At 37.3% G+C, this 23,241-nt stretch overlaps 1 pseudogene; it reads right to left on the bottom strand.

Moving 5' to 3' along the window:
• Window positions 1-4,743: 4,743 nt before the first annotated feature.
• LOC145593990 (cytochrome P450 CYP72A616-like) lies at window positions 4,744-7,979 on the bottom strand (annotated as a pseudogene).
• Between the last annotated feature and the right edge of the window lie 15,262 nt (window positions 7,980-23,241).

Raw genomic sequence — 23,241 nt, 5'->3', positions numbered from 1 at the left:
GAGAGAGTAGGGCCGCCAGTTAACCTGCATATGCAATAACAATAAGAATGTTACGTTACATGACAACACGTTAAACAATATTACACATTTAATAAAACAATAACCATACCTCAGCATCAGTCATCTGATCAAGTCGGGCCCGAAATGATGCGAGTCGGTGCTCATCCCTGGACTGTGCTCTAGTATCCCACATCGAGGCACGAGCCTCACCAGGCTGTACCACCAAAGCTCCCTGACATGGCCGAAAGGATGGGAAGTACTCATATATCCATGCCTGGAGAAGCGTGAGACAACCACCAATGGCCTTACACTCAACACGGGAGGCGATACCCAACTGACGATAAAGGAAAGCAAGTGCAGCTGACCCCCAAGAGTAACGGTCAAGATCGTCAGTAGACTTCTTCAACTCCAAAATACAGGAGGGAAGAAGGCGGTTACCACTCTTGTCAACGAATAAGGTGCTACCGAAGAGTGTAACAAAGAAAGCCATGAACTGAACGTCGGGAACCCGATCCAACAACTTGCACCGCAAATAAATGGTAGTCACCGCAACAACACCGTTTTCCCAAACTGCTCTTGGTTTCACCAACAGCTCATCCCTACTCAACCCCAGCAACTCCTGAAAATCAGCCTGGAGAGACGCACTGTCGCTGACCATGTCCACCAAGTCCCCGTCAACGGGGATCCCAAGAATGTAAGCGACGTCGTGTAGCATGATGGTCATCTCACCAAAAGGGAGGTGAAAAGTGTTCGTATCCGGCTGCCACCGTTCAACGAACGCAGAGATCAGAGGCCAATCAATGTGGGAATGCATGATAGACGGCAAGTGTCGTAGTCCAGTGACACTAACGCGCTCACGTAAATCAGCACTCAACTCTGTCTCCCACTCCTGCAGCGACTTGCACCACTGAATCCTACTGTGGCACCTCAACGGCTCACGATCCTGTCCGACCCAAATACGTGACGCAATATGAGCCGCATAGCTGGGAATAAGACTCCCATCAACTGGACCCCCCGGCATCGCCTCCTGAACAAGCCAAGTAGTATCCGCGTCTCGAGCAGCACGAGACCTACGAGTACGGCCAGTGCTCGTACTCGCACTACTAGAAGCCACAAACCTCCCTCCTCTACCTTGCATGACGAAAACCCCTGATGGCGCCTCCTCGTGCTCGCCTCCTGCGGAAGTCGAGGCATCCTCCATGTAGTCATGATCAGGATCATAATCGTACATGTCATCATCCGCCGCTCGAGAAGCTGCCCTCTCCCTCCTAACAGAAGCATAAACACCTCGAGATCGTGTATGTCGAGGACCTGATCCTTCGACATGTGTGAACTCGATGTTTAACCTCCTCATGTTTCGTGGCTGTTATTTAATTAATAAATGTAATTGGATACGATTCAATAAATTTAATATATATAGAAATATAAATGCAATTACTTTTTTTTATCTAATTTCCTAAATATAATGCTATTAATATATAAACTAAAATTTACCAAATATATTAATTAAACTCAACGTAAAATATAAAACTATATTAGTTGATTATCTAAACATACACCTAATTATTTTAAAATTCAAATACACAAATACATTATTTTATTTCTAAACATAAATTTAATAAAGCTACACATATAAAAAAACAAATATATACAATATCATTTTTTTCCTAAACATATAATTAATAAAGCTAAACATATACGAACATATTATTTAATTTCTTATACATAAAACGTGAACTTAAATTAAACAAATATATATAATTAATATTTTTTTAAATTATACATAAAACGTGAACTTCAAATAAATATTTTTTTTTTACTAAACAAATATTAAAATTAATCTAAACAATTAATAAACAAATATATTATTTGTATAAATTTAAATTTAAAAAAAAATAATAATTTAAATTCCAGTGCTCAAACCGCTCAAGATATCCGGTTTGACCATGGTCAATCCGCCCAGTGAAAACGGTTGACCGTGGCCAAACCGGATTTCCTAGGCGATTTGACCATGGTTAAAACGCCCAAGAAATCCGTTTCGACCACGGTCAAACCGCCCAGGGAATCCGGTTTGGCCACGGTCAACCGTTTTCACTGGGCGGTTTGACCATGGTCAAACCGGATATTTTGAGCGATTTGACCATGGTTAAACCGCCTATTTTGGGCGATTCGGTCAAGCGTTAAAAAAAAACCGAACCTGCTCATCCGGCACGCCGTCTTCCTCCCTCGACCGTCCGACGTTCTTCGTCCTCGGTATCTTGGCGGTTCTCCGGTGGTGTTTTTGGGTGCTTGTGGTGGTGGTGGTAAGGGGGTTGGGTGTTGGTGAAAGTGGTGGTGGTTTTTTGTTTTTTTTGGTTTGAAGGGAGTTGAAGAGAATGGTTTAGGGTAGAGTGGTTCAAGGGTAGAGTGGTAATTTCGTTGTAATTTTGCGGGCGTTTTGAGTAATTTGTGGGCGTCAAATAGCAGTTCACTTGATAACTAGTTATTCCCTCCAATAATTTTTTTAATGTATCATTTTGAATTAAGTTTTATTTTGCACTATTTTGACCAATGATGCTTATGCTTTATATGTTAGACTAAATGTTATATTCGTCTTAACGCATAATTTTAATGTAACAATTTTTTATAATCTATACTTATTGCTTTTTGAAGATGTTACTGGTCAAAATAATACATGACAAGTGTATTGATTAAAGTGATACACTTAAAAAAAATGGAGGAGTATGTACAATAAATATTACTCTCTCCATCTAATATATTTTATATGCATCCTAATTTAGGTATCCCCAAATGTTTTTTTGAAGGGGGGGAGATTATATTCATTAATAAAAAGCCATACGACACTTACATAAGAGATCATAATCGAACAATACAAAGACAACCGAACCAATTATAAGTTCGAAATAAACGAAACTACAATTGCACGCGCAGAATGACTTTCTTAAGTACCCTTGGCTCATATAACGCTGTCCTATGCAGCCTCTTGCAAGGGGGTCTGGCAATATGATGTAATTTCTGACGAGAACCTTCATTGGCTCAGAATCCCGTACTCCTCGACCTGAAATCAAAATTGGTGTCGTACACTTCACCATAGACAAGATCAACTCCGATTCAAACACGGATATCGGCATGGAAGCAAAACCCTTTAGCCCAAACCAACAGAAGATCAAACCGAAGCCCCATAACCAAAAAACCCGGCTTAAATCCTGCACCAGAAGATCGGTACACCGATCTGCAAGCCCCATATCACTCCAACACACCACACAAACAGAAAAAATAATAAAACTAAAAAACACACAACGACTTCTAAAAGGAAAAACAGAACGAAAACTAAACCCTAAAACAAAAAACGAAACCCTAACATCCCACCCCGCCGCCAAACCGAGTCCCACCACCCACGCTCTGGGATTCACCGACCCAGCCCACGAAACGCCGGAAATAAACGCACGGACCACCGAGGCCCGCCTGAGAAGCCCGAACCCCACACGCCCCTGAGCCGCTGCAACGACAACCCTACACGAGGGACTTAGAACGGCCCTACACGAGGGACTCAGAGGGAGGAAACTCCCCCTCCCCGTTCTCATAAACCACGTCACGGCAACGGACAAAGGGGTGGGGCGAAGGCGCGGCGGGGAGGCGGTACAAAGAAACGACGGCAGGCCGGCCTCACAGTCGAAGAAGAATAACGGCGGCGGACGAAGAGGCGGTGCGGCGCCAGATGAAAGGCTGAAAAAACGAAAAACCATAACGGAAAAAGAAATAAACAATCTAAAGGGGTAGATCGGAGGCTCGCCGACGCTGTGGCGTGGGCGGTGAGCCACACGCCCGCCGGCGAGCCTCATAGCCGGAGAAGAAGAAGAGGGGCGGCGGTTTATGGGAGAGAGAGAGAGAGGATTTTTAGAGAGAGAATGTTCCTCTAATGGTATCCCCAAATGTTGTGCCTTTTTGTATTCTTTAGATTTTTATTTTACTCCCTCATTTCTTTTTTTTTTTTTTCATAATACATTTGTTTCTTATTATTTGCAACTTTGTGGAGTTACATATATAGACTCTTGAACAAATTTGTTTGTAAATAGAGATAGAGAGAAATATATAGATGCATATGAAACATATTAGAAAAAAAAAAAAAAAAGGTCAGCTACCCTAGTTATATATATATTTTTTTAAAAGTTTAATTTAGTTAATACCTATATCTAACAACATATTTTTTGATACGTAGTAAAATTTAATATGGTCAGGGTTAGTACTCCGTATATGAATTGTGAAAAAAATGTCAAACCTGTCAATTTTTAGAGATGGCAGGAGTATTTTTTTACTTCCATTTTTCTTTTTTTTTTTCTATTTTTTTTACAACACTTCCTTAAAAGAAAAGGTAGAGAATTTTAGCACAAACTTACAAATTTACCCATAGTTAATCAATTAAATAACTATTACTAGTAATAAGTGTCCACCGGGCTTTAAATTTTTTAACATTATACATTATAATTGTTGGATATAATCCCTTGTTTACACATTTGATGATGAAGGTGAAAGATGAGAATTGAGGAAAATTAGCAGCAACACATTACATTCTTTAAGGAATATTATTGCAATTTTTGTAAACAAACAATTTAAGACGACAGCCTAGCTAGTGGCAATCTTATTATCTTATATGCTCTCATTGCTTGGCAAGACCAACACAAGCTTATGAACAACAAACCTAAACATCACCAATCGAACGAGTTGAGATCGAACTAAGCTAGCTTACGAATAATGACTTGCGCCCCACGTTAAGGTTGGAGATCGAACTAACACAAGCTCGAAGGAAAAGCGTTGAAGCAACATGGACAAAGCCATCTTAGCTTCTAACATGGATAGGTTTTGCCCAATACAAACTCTTGGGCCCCACCCGAATGGGAAATATGGAGCCGAATCTTTATCGGATGCCTTCGAAACCCCTTCGGAGAATCTACTAGGGTTGAACTCAAGTACGTCGTTTCCCCACACTTGTTCATCTCGATGAAGGCATGGTGTTGGGATGAAAACATGGGCACCACCAGGGAGTTGTTTATCTCCCAATTTTGCCCCTTTCTGACCCGTGGTTCGGATTATGCTCGAAGGTGGATATAGCCTTAATGTTTCTTGCAAAACCATGGTTACCTGTGTACAACACACAACAATTACGATTAAGGTAACCTGTTTGCTTAATAAGTTTGAATTTACTATTTATTCTTTATACGACATATATCATATATATTTCATAACTAAAAAATTTACAAAATCGTAAAATTAAAAAATTGGAAACAACAATGTTACCGAACATGCTTAAAATTGGGTTTCAATTAATATGTACAAGTACAAATCATTAATTAGAAGTGTAATTAATTGTTTCTTTACATGTACCATTTATTATTTAACTAGAAGCAATTATAATAATAAATCTTACAGTTTTGAGACGACTTAAATCGTCAAAGGAAGGAGTTTGTTCACGACCAAGAAGTTTAAATACTTCTTCTCTTGCCTTTTCTTGCCAGTCTAGATGCATGCTTAGAGCTACAATAGCCCAAGTGAGCGAATTCGCGGTTGTCTCGTGCCCAGCAAAGTAGAATAGCTTGCACTCTTCGATAAGCTCTTGTAATGTCATTCCTTTACCCTCTAGCTGGCTGTTCAAGTTTGATTGTAGCATCAATCCTAATAAATCATCCTTCACAATACCATCATTTTCCATGCCTCTCTCGCGTTTTTTAATTATACCTTTCAATGCAATTGTCACTTCGTTTTGGATTTGTTTCATCCTTGCATTTGATTTCGTAGGCAAATGCCTACATACATTGAGATTCATATTTATGTTAGTAAAATAAAACTGCTTTTACAGAATACATTTAAAATAATGTTTGCGCAAGCAGGACCGTCTCCGGCAATTTGGTGGTCCAGTTCTAATTATAAAAATTGGGCCTTAAATTTCAAAGGACTATTTATAAAAGGTTAAAAATATTACTATAAAAAGTGATATTTACCCACTCAACTATTCCATATCCACCGAACAAGAACAGTTCGCCAGAATTTTGAGTGCTTCCATTGACGTTTTTTTCACCTTTGGAATTGAGTTAAAATTAAAAGACAACTGAATATTGTAATATGTGTGGGTATTGCTGATCTTGAAATTGGTATAAATAAATAAAAATTGGTCGTTAATATCAATTGAATCGTCATTGATCTTGATAAGAGTATAAATTGCTCTTCAATTTTGCCTAAAAAATAGAGAAAAAATTAAGTAAAGTGGAGATAATTAGACAAATTTGCCGTTTAGGAGTGATAATTATTGAGTAAATTTAATTTTGTTTTGGAAATCAAAAGGCAAAAGTCAAATATTGAATTTTGGATATGAAGATTTTTGGATTTTGGTTTCAAAAGGGAGGTCTTTATGAGGAAGAAGATGAATAGGTTAAGTAGATTTTTTTTTTCTTTTTTTTGTTTTTTTTTTTTAAAAAAAAAAAATTGTGGCCCCTGATTTTTGGGGCCCTGTTACGTGTTTGAGAAAAAACCTCTTTAAAGCCGGGCCTGTGCGCAAGAATTAGTGGGTTCAATTGACTCCATTGATTTCCCCTTTGAAGGTAATTACAGAGAGACTACATCCTTACAAACGTGTTATTAGCATATATAGAGAAGTGGTTACCTTAAGAATGGAAAGGCCGCCATATAGTACACTTTACAAAGTAACTTTGATTGCTCATTCATGAGCTGAAATACTTTACTTCCTTCTTCATAATTGCTGCCAAATGCCACATTTGATATAACATCTGCTGTTAATTTTTGGAACTCAGAGAAAACATCAATTTCACATGAATCCTTTGCCCCTAGAACTCCCTCCAATATTGAAATCATTTCTTTTGTGCACTTTAGTATCGATGGCACCATTCCCTGGTAGAAAATACAAGACAAATTATTACTACACACATAAAAATGTGTGTACGTGTGTAACATGTATAGCTAGATTGATTAAAAGGCCAGAATAATGGAAATTTAATTACGAACACCCCAAAAATTAAAAGTGCCATTATTGGGATAAATAATCGCATTATTTTTTGTATAATTTACAAAAGTGATAATAATCATGTTAATTTAGATAGAGTAAAGTCTGCCTTAATCAAGAAATTGTATTGTCTATATTATTGACAATTTGTATAACTGTTGTTATCCAAATTTCCAACTCTATAGTAAATTACAAAAACAAAAACCTGTAACTTGGTCATATGGAAGGCTGGACTGAGCAACTTTCTGTGCATGACCCATTTATCTCCATTCAAAGATGATACTATTGATACACCAGCAACAAAGAGTCTGGTGAAGCCATTGATCTCTGGTTTTCAAAATTCGCCGGACTTATTCGTTAACATTTCTCTAATCAACTTTGGTTCCATCAACACTATTCTAGGCACTGTTCCCGTCCAATAAAAGAACATTTTACCTGTTTCACGTACATACATTAAAACAATTATAACAAGATCCCACATGACTATGTTTTATCATAACTATAAATCACAAAATACGGTGGTTCTAAAACGCCACATTTAATATATTTATTAAGCTTGAAGGCCGAGTTAATAACTTTGTAAGCGAAGTTGCCACAATAATTAAATTATGTGGGAATTTGGCTAATTGTGGTTAATTAATTATGAGACAATGCCAAGGAAACTAATATTCTACAAAAACTTTGTTAAAATGAACTTGCCATAAATCTTCATTAAATGGGACTCAATAGGATTAGAACATGATAATATATCATGGGATGGAGTTTTGGGCATGGAAGAAATGCCTCTAATCTTCAGTTGATTCAGCTTATCTCGTTCACCACCCCATAATTGGTAAGTAGTGCCATCAATTCCTTGCTTCCTTAACCATTTTTCTTGCCATTTTGGCTTCAATACTAAAGCATTTACCATTTTCACTATGAAAGCTAACACAAACAGTCCTAAAACTACTCCCATTACGACAACCATTGTTGTACAATTGTTGTTAGTGTTCCCTTCTATTTTCTCAATTACTACTTTAGTGGATGTTTGAAAATCAGAGTGGCCGTCTATATATATATGCACATTTGTCCAACTGTACAAAATATCTCTTTGAGCCCCATAATGTATGGTTCTCATTTCTTATTTAACTGAATATTACCTCCTCAATTCTTTTTAAGGAGGATGCCCCACTTAAACAAAATTTGTTTCTAAAACGTTAAGGGGTACGATTAAATTATGAAGGTCACATCTTGTAATTTTGAAAAGGCATGAGCACATCTTAGAAACTCAACAACCACGGGGGCATAGCTTAGAAAAACCCATAGTTTTATTTAAATCTTTTTTACTGCAATGGAGAATAAAAGGCTTACAATAATTACGCTTTTATTACACCAAACATGCATGTAAGGATTTTTTGTGAAAAACTACTTTTTATATACAACTTTTTGTGAAAAACTACCTTTTAAAAAAATTGTTGTAAATGACTACCTCTTTTAAAAAAAATGTTGTAAAGGACTACCACTTGCTGGAATCTAGCCGTTGACTCGCTTTTCCGGCGTTGACCACCCCACTTAGCAGCCTTTTTCCCGTTTTCAACCCCCCCACCCTCTCCTCCTCCTCCCTTTTCTAGTTTTCGACCACTCCTACCCCCTCATCGTCACCTCCACCTCAATCCCGCCCAAATACTCCATCTAACGGCGGCGCAACCACCATTTCCGCCATTATTGCAACTCTAATCCAATGGACAAGCTCCCAATTCTTCAATTCGAAGACAAAATCGTTGAAACAGTCAAGAACAAACTCGTATAATCGGAGAAATTAGTTCCGACAAAAGTACCCAACTTTCCCAAATCCTCTTCCGATAGGGTTTTGCCGAATTCAGCACCATTTGCATCACACAACCTCACCGCGACGCCGCTATCTTTGTCACACGCTGCGTCGCCCAAGAAACGAGGGCCTGTTTTGGGGAAGAAGTTGGGTACGCAATTCGATTCGAAGATCCAACTTCAACAAAACCCCCTCGAATTGAAAACCAAAACTCTTCCCTTCCTTTCCTTAATTGAGAAAGTTATTGATGTTGTTGTTTAAGGGTCACGGAATTGCGGAGCGATTGCGGGTTTGTGTTGGATTTGACGGGGTGGAGGCGGTTTCAAGTGAGGTTGGGTTGGTTTTGGGATGTGTGAGGGTGGCTGTAATGGAGTTTTGTGGTGGGTTGAGGTGTTGTGGTGGTGGGGCGATGGTGAAGATGACGGTAAGTCGACAAATCTGGTGGTGCATACATAGAAGAAAAAGAAAAAAAAATTTAAAGGTCATGTGACCGGCACGTGGGGTGGTCAACGCCGGAAAAGTGAGTCAACGACTAGATTCCGGCAAGTGGTAGTCCCTTACAACATTTTTTTTAAAGGAGGTAGTCATTTACAACAATTTTTTTAAAAGGTAGTTTTTCACAAAAAATCCAACATCTCCTTCGAAAGACAAGGTTTTTCGGACTCCTTCGAAAGACAAGGTTTTATTTGTGTTTAATTTGGTCTCTGGTTGTGCGGGGCTACTATTGATTATGGCTCGGATTCGGGTTATGGAATCAACACAAGAATTTACTTTCTCACAAAATTGCGAAGCTGCGGCGACGGATCCACTCAAAAAGTTGGAGACAACGAACCGAGAATATGCCGAATTGTTATATTTATGCATTTGGATTCTTAGCCCTAGCCTTCCCCGATTAAGTCTTGTTTGATTTTGTTAAATTCGTTTTCATTATTGTTAATTGTCAATTGTAGATGTCATATGGCTTTTATCAATGAAATTTAATGTCCTTTAGGACTTCTTTCAAAAAAAAAAAAAGTCCCAGCCATCCTCTACCCATTGCTAGCCCTCCTCCCCGCCAGCTCCCCTACTATAGGCCGGCTGGCCGGTTACCACCCCATCCCCGACGCCGCCATCTCCCTTTCCCGACCCTCACCCACGACATCCCAATCCCTCCTTTTCCCCTTTCTTGCTTCCCCAAACCACACGACATCCACCCCTCTTTCTCTCCTCTTACACTCTAGTTCATCGGGAATTCGCCGCACAAAATACGGCGATAAAGTCATCATTGAGTCTCACTGGAATCCAACTTATGCTAATCACTTCTGTCAGTTTATTCTCCGGTCCTATTTTCAACGATTTTGATTGCTTCAACGAGGTCAAACGGGTTGGTTTAAGGGTTTTTGAGCGGCGGTATCCGGCCATGGAAAGGATGGGGTCAACGCATGAAAAGGGAGGGGGAGGGCGTGAGCGTCGATGAGGGGAAATGGTGGAGGAGGCAGTGTTCACCAGCGTTGGGAGATAAAGGTGGTCTCCAAAGGTGGCAGGGGGCTAGCAGTGGGTGGGGGAAGGGGATGGCTGGGATTTATTTCTTTTTTACATATATATATATATATATATATATATATATATATATATATATATATATATATATATATATATATATATGTGTGTGTGTGTGTAATTATAATTAACATTTAATAAATATTTAATAAATTATTTTTAATTAAAAAAAATAACTTGTTTAATAGGTTGTAGGTCACTGGACCTATTAAAAGAAAAAAACCTTTAAAAGTCTATGTATTTTCGGTTGATAAAAAAAGTTTGCTTATTTTGAGCTAACCACGACAAGGTTGACTTATTCTTGACAAATTTTCCTTTATATCATACGCAATATTTTTTTTCCCCTTTTCATTAAAATCAGAGTATATTTTTTTATAATTTTTATTTTACTTATAACTATCAATATATTTATATACTTCTTATTAGCTAAATTTATTAGGCTTATGTTAAATTCACTCTCATTGTAAATCTGTCCCCAAAAAAATTGTTTTAACATTTTGAACCCATACAAGAAAATTCCTAGAACCGTCACTGTATTTATGTCTTGTCTGACTCTTTTTTTTGTTTTTTTGGACGGGTTGTCTGACTCTAATTACTTACGAAGTAATAATTAATACGAAGTATTATATTTTTCAATATGTATGCTTATTTTAAGTTTTAACTTTGTGTCAAAAAAAAAAAAAATTAACTTTGTGTTTATTTAATTAATCTTTAGGTTGAGATTTGGTTCGCAGTTCAACCTCACCTTGTCTAAGCAACTATCAAATTATTGAAAATAATAATAATAATAATAATAATAATAATAATAATAATAATAATAATAATAATAATAATAATAATAATAATAATAATAAACGATAAAATAAATAAATCGATCGTCAATTTTAATCATTAGCTTATGTTTTGGTTGAGATGGTCTTTTAACATGATATCTTAAACCAACATGATTAGAAGGGCATGGGTATCAGGTCTTAGGATTAACCAACAAAAATCTATTGTTATCTTCCCTAGCTATCTGTCATTGGATTAGAAGAGATCTTGTCAAGGAATTTAACTTTTCTTCTTCAATATATTCTGGGAAATATCTTGGTGCTGAAATTAGTCCTATTAAAATTTAAAAAGTGTCAATATTTTGGTTTAGTTGAAAAAACATTTGATCGTATTAAAGGCTGGCAATCAAAACTTTTGAATAAGGCCGGAAGGTTTACATTTGTGAAGGTAGTTTTGAACTCCTTCCATGTTTATCAAATACAAACTAGTCTTCTTCCTTATTCTAATTTGGATGATTTAGAAAGGCATTGTATAAAATTTCTTTCAAATAAAGTTTAAAAATCCAAATATTCTCCAAGATGAAGTTAATTGGAAACATATTACTAAACCTATGGAGATTGGTGGTTTAGGAATTAGAAGGCTTAAACCTTGAAATTTGGCGTTTACGGCTAAGTGAGGGTGCACTATGCTTAATAAACCCGACAAGCTTTGGGTTCGAATTTTAAATGAAAAATGTTAAATACGTGTCTAGGCCGCACCCGTAAACCGAGAGAGAGAGAGAGAGAGAGAGAGAGAGAGAGAGAGTTCACTTCACAAGTCTAAGGAGGTTCCATCCTAAAACCATATTACAATAGGGGGAGTAGCCCCTTAGCCTTATAAAGCAATTACCTCTCTCTTCTTCAACCAATGTGGGACACTTATATGTGGTGACACATGGAAGGTCTATTTTTCAACACTCCCCATCACATGTAAGATCCCTTTTTAACTTTGTTTCATGTGATTTTTCGAGCTAGAGTGCTTCTTCACTCCCCTTACATGGACCTACTCTCTTGGCCCAGTGAACTTTAGCCATTTAGGGTCTCATATCGTGAACTCGGCTCTGATACCATGATAAACGGGCCTAGACCACACCTGTCACAACTGTCCACTTATACTATGTTAAATACCGGTTTGAACCAAACCCGCAAAACAAGAGAGAAAGTTTACTTCACAAGTCCAAGAAAGTTCCATCCCAAAATCATATGACAATAGGAGGAGTAACCCCTTAGCCTTATAAAATTAACTCTCTTCTTCAACTAAAGTGGGAAACTTACATGTGGTAATATTTGGGAGGTCTATTCTTCACAAAAAAAAAAAAAAAAAAAAAAAAAAAAAAAAAGAAAAAAAAAAATTTCATAGGTCTGCTTTGTTTGATTGCATGATATGCCAAGTAATTCTAACTCTTAAATTTTGGAAGGATTTTCTCAAAGGAAAAGAATTATTAGCTGGGCCCGTGAATTTGTCTAAAAGAACAATTTGCAGTCTGACATGACTGTTATTAAATGACTGTTCACTGACTCTGACATGACTTGAATACAAGTAGGAGTGTAAGTGATCCTCGTGTATAGCGTGTGCATTGAAAATGAATTTGCAAAGATATTTTATGATAGGTCTACCCACGTGGGGTAGGGCTGAGCAAAACTATCTGAAAATTCGAAAATCCAATGATCCGATCCGTATTTGATCCGAAAAATATGGATATCCGATCCGAAACAAATTTCGGATCGGATATCCGATCCGAAAAAATCGGATATCGGATAGCCAAATTTTGGATTTCGGATATCCGATTATCCGAAATCCGAAAAATCACTTATTGTTACGCACTATGTTTTGGTGAATAAATGATACCCTCAAAGGCCCAAGGCCCAAATAACTAACCCTAATTCCCTCAAAACTCCCCCAGACCCCTACTGCCTCTTTTCTCACCATCTCTCTAACTCTCTTTCTCTCTCTCTCCTTTCCTCATCTCTCTCTAACTTTCTCTCTCCTTTCATCTTCTCAAATATAAATCTCAATATCTCAGATCTCATCAACAGCTACTTACTACCTTCACTGTTTCGTTCCTTCAGTCGACTTTGTGGTTTCGTTCTCACCACCGTCACGTTCTCACCGTTCATTTAGGTGACTTTGTGGTTTCATTCTCGCCGTTCGTTCTTCTGCTTTGAGAACCATGTGAACGGAGAATGGGCATCTACATTTTTTACAGATTATTTATGTAAATTAATTTCGTTTTTCACAATTTTTTTTGTATATGATTCGTATATTTTTTTGGGTACTTTGATTTCAATTCTGATTTGGTTTTTTCATTTGAGTTTTTATCATTTAGATTCTGGATTTTGTGGGATATTTAGATTCAAAAATTTTGAAGAATTATAGTTGCTAATTACGAGTTTGTTCTTGTAGTTATGAGTGTTAATAATTAATATAGTGGACAAAGATGAAATGACTCTTGAAGTTCAATAAAATATCAATTTGCCTTTAAAAACCAACAGATAATTAAATTTTTAACAATATTATTAAATTGATTGGATATTGGATATCCGAACTATCCGATCCGAAATTATCGGATACCCGAAAAGTCGGATATCCGATAATTTCGGATCGATACGGATATCAAATTTTTGAATTTTCGGATACGGATATCCGATCCGAAATTGGAATTCGGATCGGATATCCGATCCATGCTCACCCCTAACGTGGGGCAATAGTTTACAATAAAGTACCATATTTGCTCACCTCGTGTGCCTCGAGACTTTCTTTGTTTTCAATGAGAAAATACTATATCCGTCTTCAAAAGTTCGATCCTTTTGACCTAATTTTAATCTCAAAATGATCGACTTATTTGCATTTAAAAATCCACCAATTTACAACAATATTTGTGCAAAATTAGCTTTCTCATATAAAATTTTGTTTTTCCATATACTTTTATATCTATCTCTCTACTTTATTACAAACCCCGTATAAATTTATCTTTCCAATATATTTTTACTTATATTTATTTAACTTTCTTAATACCTGCGAAATCAACCAAAAAGAGTTGTTCTATCGGGAACGGAGAGTACAAGTCTACGTGGTTTGGGTTTTTCGAGGTGGTGGATGCACTAGGGAATTGGGTTTTTTTTTGAGGTGTTGGTGTGGGTATTCTGGAGTGGCCGTGGTTTAGGTGAAGGGTAGTAGCGGATCCAAAATAATTTAGTTATGGGTTCAGAATCATTAAACGGTTATAGTGAATTAAAATAAAATACTCCGTAGTATAATCTCTTCCAAAAAATACATTAAACTATTTGCACATGTTAAAAAATAAAATTACAATTAAACTAGATATGTCGATCTATTGCATTATCATTCTTAACTAGATTGAGGGGGAAAAAATCAATAAATGTGACTAAAATATCATTTAAATATCGTTTAATAGTTGACAAAATTTGTTATAAATGGTTTTTTCTGACAAAATTTTCTTTTATAATTAAATGGTTATTTTCTGACAAAATTTGTTATAAAATATAAATGATATTGTATTTATATATAATAAATGACTTGTTATTAAAACCACATATTTTACAGTTAACTTTCTTGGGTAAGTCATATATCTTTTTTTTTTTAAATTGTATGATGACATTGAATAATAACCAATAAATTAAAGAAGGCTGAGAGAGTCCCATGTGAGATATTAACTTGACTCGAAATGCCTAAGTATAAATAATATTAATGTCTTTGTACAATTTTCTATTTCTCTACTTTTCACTAAATCTTTCTTTTTCTTTTTACAATAATTAGGAAGATTTTTTTTTTAAAAAAAGAAGGGAGAATAATCATAATACATATTCCAATATTTTTACCTTTCTCCTAAAAAACACCCAACATATCCCCAAATTTTTGTGCCATTTTTCGCATATCTTTCCTATATAAATTACTATTTAAAGTATTTAAACTAGTTTTGTGCCCCGTATGATGTCCGGGTTATTCATTGAATTTAAAATTAAAACTTTTTATTTAAAATATATACTACCTCTGTTCCTGAAATTTCAACTCACTTACTATTCATCTGGTGAAAAAAAAAACTTTGACCTCATTTTATGATTTATATAATAGAAATAAATTAGTATAAGAGATCCTATTAGATTCCCTTTATTATAAAATTTTCAAACATCAACTTTTTATAATTTTCACTTAGGGCCTGGTCTCATTGACTGAACTCAGCTGAACTGAACTGAACTAAACTTATTAGAGCTGAACTGAACTGAACTGAAATGAATATATTATAAGAGAAGGAAATTAGGAGCTGAACTGAACTGAATTGAACTTATTAGAGCTGAACAGAACTGAAAATAATCGTATGAGAATAGGCCCTTATATATAGCTGAAGATATTTATGGTCAAAGGTATTCATTGGAGACCGCGCAAATGTAAAGTGAGTTGAACTTTCAGGAATGAAGGGAGTATGTTATTCTACTCATGGATTAATAATCACTTGACAATCATACTTGTTTGTTTATGTATATTTTATAGATTAATAATCACTTAACAATCGAAAATATTAAAAGTAAAAGTACAACTAAGATGAACGATTGTCTAAAGTTAGGATCTCTTTTCATTTTCTCATGTTAAGAGTTAAGAGAACGGTTGTATATCATAACAGGTCTATTTGAGTTTTTATATTTTTTCTTTTGTATTGGAAATAAAATTCTAAATCAAAGTTTTATTGTGTAAAATAATTAAATCTATTCAAATTTTATTTTAAATGAAACTCTAAAATATCTTTTTTACCCTATTATACAAAAAAAAAATATATTCAAATAAATCCAACATGTCACATTATAATTAGATATTGTCGCCTACGTGGAGCGACACTTGTTAAAAAGATGGAACACCAAGTGTCATTGTCTCGTCTACTGGCTAAAATTTTTTAGCTTTATATATTAGTTATATGATATGATAGGCAAATTTGTCAGAAATATCTTTTTGTGTAGGTTTTTTGTTGTAAAGGTTTTTTTTATTAATTTTTTTTTTAAAAAAAAAGAAAAAAAAAAGTGACATAAAAGATCATTTTATCGAATTTGAGTTGTGCCAAGGGTATTGTAACCAGTTCCGGCCGTTGACAATTTTTCGGACCATAAAAAAGTCACGTACATTGCACATTTGAATCCAACTACACACCAAAAGGTTTTGTTTTTTTAAAAAAAAGAGGGTGTAGTAGTAGCGCATAACATTACACGGAGTATCGATATAAAAACGTTAGGATAAGGAGTATCGAACCCTCAACCTCTTATAAGAAAAATAATTATTTCACCATCTAAGCCAAATAATAAGTATGTTATTAGATTTCAAAAAAAAAAAAAAATTAAGTATGTTATTAATATGTACAAAAAATTTAGAAAAGTATAAACCATAAGGTTTAATTTTTTTTTAAAAAAAAAAAAAATTCTCAAAAATAAAAATTTTGGTTTGACAATAATACTTTTGAAAATTCTTTAAGAAAATTTATCGATTGCATGTCTACAACAGTAGCAACTCTGGGCAACGCCCGAGCTACTCACTAGTTTACTTCTTATACGGATTAGAAGTACTTTGTTTTTTTTAGGGAAAAGTACTTGCATTATTTAAACGTGAAGAACTTGGCAACTCAAGTAGAAATAAAAAAACAACATCAACACAACTTTAATTTAATCTCCAGAGAGAGAAAAATCTTAACTAAATATAGAGATGGCAGCAGTAGAATCATATCCAATGAAGGGAGGAGATGGTACCTTCAGCTACATCAAGAACTCCAGCTTTCAGGTTCTCTACATATTTATTTAATCATCGGCTAGTTATAGCACTCTTTCAAATTAAACTCCCTTCGTTCCTTTTTATTTGTCTTGTTTTAATTCTTTTTTGCTGTTATTATTTATCGATTTATATGAGAAAATACATGTTTATTCGTTTAAACATCATAATCAACTAGCTAAGTTAACTAAGGTTGAGGTGATGGAGTAGTGGTGTCGCTCCCTCCTCATATCCCTGAGGTCTACGGATCAAATCACATGAGACTCATTTGAGAGATTTCCCTTATCTCCCAATAGAATTTGTCAACTTCATAGGGACAAACAATATTTAGTGTAAGTAAACTTGATTATTGGTGGGTCGGATTAAGATCGTTGCATGTTAGTGAAGAACTGTTCCAAAAGAGGGTCACATTTTTATTGGGCAAAAAGGGGATCGGATTCATGGTAGGTCATTGGAAAATTGGTCTAATGGTCTCGTAATCTCGTATACTAAACTGCTATTACCATTAGCGATTTTAATTAATGAGCCACTAATATCATTAGCGGTACTGAATAAGTTTTTATTCTAGCATTATCTGTTGAAATTAGTGCTTCAAGTTTGTGGTTAATTAGCTTTCTTAGTTTTAGGATAAATATCTTAGTTTAAATTTGTTAATTAGAATTAGTCAAATTAAGTACGTTAGTCATGTGTTACCTATTGTTAGTGGATGTTAGTGGATTTGCTAACTAAGTAGTTGGAGTATATCATGGAGTACCCACTTCCTAGTTAGTTGCTTTATTTTAGTTATTTGGTTTATCTTGTAAAGGTTATTTATATGGCCTAACTTTCGATTATTGAATGAATTAGAAAGCATCAGTTCATATTCAACGTGTTCCCTACTATTTTTGCTTTCTTATTTCCAACAAATTGGTATCAGAGCCATTTGATCCTTAGGTCTTGTGAGGTTAAAAAATCGTGAGAGTTCTAATGTCTACCCCAAACAATTTTTCACTTTCTATTCCCACATTCAAAGGGGATAATTATAGTACATGGGCTATCAAAATTAAATCATATTTGAAAGCCATGAGTTTATGGGAAGAAATTGAGAGTGATGTGTATCCAATTCCTCTTTCACAAAATCCAACCGTAGCCCAAACCAAAAAATATGATGAGGATATGGCAAAAATTGCAAAGGCACTTTCGTGTCTACATTCGGCGGTATCGGATGAAATCTTCACAACTATTATGGGCAATAATTTTAGTATCCACTTTTAGTAGTAAGTAGTTGAGTACTAATGATGAATTTCATGAAACCAACACACAGAAATCAGCTTCAAGTGTAGTACAAGAGCTAATTTGTTCAGCAATCACTGAGAAATTTGATGTCTATGACTTCTGTTTCTGTCTGATCTTGACTTCCCCAAGAATTCGGACCTGAGATCCTGATACTCCTATCGGCAAGCTGAGAACCTACACAATGAGAAGAAGTTAGCTAACCCCGGGGTGGTCCGGGGATAACCACTCCGATGATAAAGTCAGAAGGTGTTTAAGAGAGAAGAAGATAAGTAAGAGAGAGAAAGTAGAGAGAGAGAGAAAGTGTAATTCATGTCCTCATTAATGAGGTCTTACCTACTATTTATAATAGTTTACCTTGACAGGTGGCTCTCATCCATGCAAAGCCTTTTGTGCCAAGTGTCGAGCTTCTGTTGTCACGTGTTGAATTCCGGCAAGCCGACATGTCTTCTTTATGGAACATATCAGCATCCTCTTATAATTATTGGAACCTGGTCACGTGTTTTCAAAAGATATCGTTCATACTCAGATATCATCCCATACAATTAGCCCCCCAAGTGAGGACGCATGATCATTCGTCATCGTTCTCAGTTAACATGGGCAACAAGCTGAACCTAACTAAACAAACTTTGGGTTCCACATCTCACTCTTCAGATTTTTCCTTGTGCTGGGAATTTTATTGTGACAACGTTTCTTGTACCCTGTCAAGCATTGTTTACTAACAAAACCTTATTACTGACTTTGCCGTTGTAGCAATTCGTTTCACTTGCTTGGCTTGTATTCAGACAGATTTGCTTCGATACGTCTATATATTTTTAAGCTCTATATTCTTTTGCTGAGAAGTTAGCAAGAGGACAGTTTTTATACCATAATCGCGTACTGTATCCATTTGCTTTTAGGTTTCAACCGTTCTCCTCCCCAAGTGACCTTGTATGCCGATAGCGTACAAGGTCAACTTGTTATAAAATACTTGGGAGCGAAAAACTCTGTTTTCCTCCCCAAGTGACCTTGTATGCCGATAGCTTACAAGGTCAACTTGTTATAAAATATCTGGGAGCGAAAAACTCCATTTTCCTCCCCAAGTGACCTTGTATGCCGATAGCTTACAAGGTCAACTTGTTATAAAATACCTGGGAGCGAAAAACTCCGTTTTCCTCCCCAAGTGACCTTGTATGCCGATAGGTTACAAGGTCAACTTGTTATAAAATACCTGGGAGCGAAAAACTCCGTTTTCCTCCCCAAGTGACCTTGTATGCCGATAGGTTACAAGGTCAACTTGTTATAAAATACCTGGGAGCGAAAAACTCCGTTTTCCTCCCCAAGTGACCTTGTATGCCGATAGGTTACAAGGTCAACTTGTTATAAAATACCTGGGAGCGAAAAACTCCGTTTTCCTCCCCAAGTGACCTTGTATGCCGATAGGTTACAAGGTCAACTTGTTATAAAATACCTGGGAGCGAAAAACTCCGTTTTCCTCCCCAAGTGACCTTGTATGCCAATAGGTTACAAGGTCAACTTGTTATAAAATACCTGGGAGCGAAAAACTCCGTTTTCCTCCCCAAGTGACCTTGTATGCCGATAGCTTACAAGGTCTACTTGTTTTAATGAGCACGTTATGGTAGTGTAACCGTTTTTTTTTTTTTTAAAAAAAAGCGGGAAAATTAATACACGTGTTGTAAATCCTACCGTCATTTTTTGAAATTGATTGTCGATTGAGGGCCGTTGGATTTCTGAACCGCCTTTCACCTCAACTGACTTTTCAGTTTTTCCTTTTAGATCAAAAATTCCACCATTTTTCATTTCACTTTTCATCTTTCCAAAGTTTTTTTTTCTCCGTCTCAATTGTTTCTTTCAACAAAGAGTCTACTTTTCTGATTCTTCCCAATTTCGGTCTACGGTTCTTAGTTTACTCGGAGTGCTTTTCTTCTTCATCACTTGTCAGTTTAAGTTCATCGTATCAGCGACTTTTGTCGAAGGTATTGCTGTTCCTTAATCCCTTAATTTTGCATGTCTGTTTTATTTTCTCATTTTTGAACTAAATGTCTGAAGATAGTGTCGAAGAGAATTTCCCTAACCTTAGTACTGCTAGGCGTCGTTTAATTAGGCAATCCTTAGGCAAAGAAACCGGTAGTAACCAGGGTAATTCATCTTCCCTTTCTGATAATATTGATTATCCATTTGAGACGTTATCTTCTGAAGAAGAGAAACGCGCTTTTATGATACATAGGACCATTGCTCACCGTGAAAGTGCTTTCCACCCTACTAATCCTGATATCCCTGCCGATACCGAAATTCTTAACGTTGAGCCTGTTAGTGTTCGTTATCATTTACGCAGCTTTGCTGGGAAACGCTATTTTAATCAATACGGCACTAACGTTGGCAATATAGGTATAAACACCATGCCAAGGGTAAAGAGAACCAGTTATCAGCCTCGTGCTGCTGCCCGTGAAGCTGCTGAGGCCGCCAAAGCAGCTAAGGCAGCTGAGGCCGCTAAGGCAGCAGAATCCAGCAAAAGACCTGGGCAAGGTCAGGTTGTAAGTTCTTCTGAAGAAGAACCAGTGGCTGATATCCCTGCGAACCCTCAGGAGGGTCCGTCATCCCCAATTCATGATTCAGCCGTCAACTCAGTTTTAGGAGATGACGAGACTCAAGAAGACAGTATCAACAATGAGAGTAGGGATGACATTGTCGACTTGACGGCAGAGGTTATCCAGGAAGAGAATCTGGACGAGGGCTATAACTCCGAGACTGACGGAGCTGAATTCCGACAACCTATTACCCTTGCCAGAGATGGAAAAATGGCCAAGGCGAAAATAAGTGATGATTTTAGGAAAACGGCAATTGAAAAAGAATACTGCCGTCGTGCTAAGAGATTCTTCAACTTACCTGACGGGTATGAGCTGTCAGTTCCCTCTTCTGGAGCCTCAGTATTAGATTGCCCAGCAGGTTCCGTGGCCATTTATATGAAGCATTTAGACTTCGGCCTTCGCTTTCCCCTACACCCCTTTGTGGCAAAAATCCTAAAAGCCTGGAATGTCTGTTTAGTTCAGGTTACTCCCCCTACCATACGGGCCGTTATTGCCACCATATGGGTCATGCTATATCGAAACTATCCCCTAACCCTTAACGTTTTAAGACGACTGATTACTTTGAAGAGAGATGGTCAGTCAGATGGGTGGTGGTCCTTGTATACCCAACCCCGCAAATATACCGTCCACCCCAAATTGACAAGCTGTAAGGGCTGGCAAGTGAGGTTCTTTTTCATGTCGGTTCCTGAGGAATTTCCTCTAAGAAGAACCTTTTACCAGCCTCATCCTCGTTTTGATTCAATCCCCGAGAGGGATCTTGGTAAGCACGAAGAGAGAACCGTCAATCATTTTGACGTCTCAGAATTTGATGAAGGTGACGGCAAGGTTCGTATAGTTCCTAATGTGTGGGTGCCGAATGTAAGTTACATTCTGGGCAACGCGCCGTTATCTCGTGTCGGTCTCTGTTGGACTGACAGTTATGGTACTGTTTATTTTATTGAATTTCTCTTCCTTCTTTTTCTTTCTTTCTCTTTTTTTTTAAAAAAAAAAAAATTATATGTACCTAATTGATTGTACTTACATTCCTTATTCTCAGGTATTGACAAGTTGGACAATAAGCAACTCGGCTTATCTTCCGACGGGAAAAGAGTTGTCAGACGTTGCCCGAAAGCTTCAAGCCCCTACGACACTCTTGCTACCGTTTGCGGCCGCGCTCCAACTGTCAGTGCCAAGAGAAAAGCTGAGATCATGGCTGATGACAATGCCAAAAAGAGAAAGACGACATCCCTGGCCAATCGACGAGGTGGAATTGTGACCTCCAGCCCTAGACAACCTGAAGGGCGTGGTGGGAAGAAGAAGGACCAATCGGAGTCTGAGAAGACTCCACCCATCAACAAAGCTAAGAGCCCTGAGCCTATTGTGAAGAAGGTTATTCAGGGTGTTGAGATCGAAGATCTCACTTCTTCCGAATCCCCTCGTCAACCTCAGGCGACCACCACAATTGCTCCTACTACGGTTGGGTCAGATTCCAGCATTCCGGCTTTAACATACCGGTCCAACCAGTGGATAGAAAGAGTTTCCGGCCGGTTTCCATATGAAGTCCTGAAAGGCTTTGCTGTTCCTGCCGGCCATTCTGGAGACCGTTGGAAGCCCGACATGGATGTTGGCCGGAATGAATCAATGATTACCGACGATCCAACGCAGGGTGGGACCCTTGGTTACCGGCTTCTTAGTAACCTTACTCTTCCGATGGACAGACCTGCTGGTCCAATCGGTCCCCTCGCTGCTGCTCATATGCACAACATGATGAAGGTATGTTTACTTTACTTCTTTGCCTTAACCTATTTCTTATATTACGTTATGGCTTACGCACTCTTATTGCTTGTTTCATGGTTTTTGTTAATTCTTATTCGGAAGTACTTTCCTATTCACAGGCTGTTATGTCTGGTACGGAGCTGGTGGAGATGTACCGCTATTATCAAGAGAAGCACCATCAAGCCTCCTCCAGTCAAAGTGCCATGCAAGAAATCATTAACAACGCTGAGAAGGTCCTGGATGACCTGAGGAAGATAAAAGAAAAAGACGACAAGGAGATGTCGGAGTTGAAGGTTAAGGCTGGAAAGGTTGCTGGCTTGGAGTTGGAATTGCAGAGTCTGAAGACTCAGATTGCTGAAAAAGATAAAGCCATTGAGCGTCTTTCTTCAGTTGAGAAAGATCTCGGCGATGCCAGGGCTAAAGTAAAAAACCTCGAAGAGAAGGTTATGCGGATGGAAGCCGATAAGCCTGGGATTCGCCAGAGAGCCGTGGACCGTTACTTGACTTCAGATGAGTTCTGCTCCAAGCTCCAGGACCGTTTCGATGGAGGTTGGACTGCTGCTCAGAGATGTGTTGCCCACGCCGCCGGTTGGAAAAAAGATGATTGGGTCAAGGTTGAGAAGGCTTTCGACGAGGAAGCCTACAAGATCCCTTCCGGCTTCGAGGCGCAGCAGTTCTCTGAAGAGGACTTG

This window comes from Chenopodium album, chromosome 19 (genome assembly GCF_948465745.1).
Source record: "Chenopodium album chromosome 19, dcCheAlbu1.1, whole genome shotgun sequence".
NCBI classification, from domain to species: domain Eukaryota; kingdom Viridiplantae; phylum Streptophyta; class Magnoliopsida; order Caryophyllales; family Amaranthaceae; genus Chenopodium; species Chenopodium album.
Note: the sequence above shows the minus strand (reverse complement) of the source record. Positions and strands in the feature narration are given on the sequence as shown.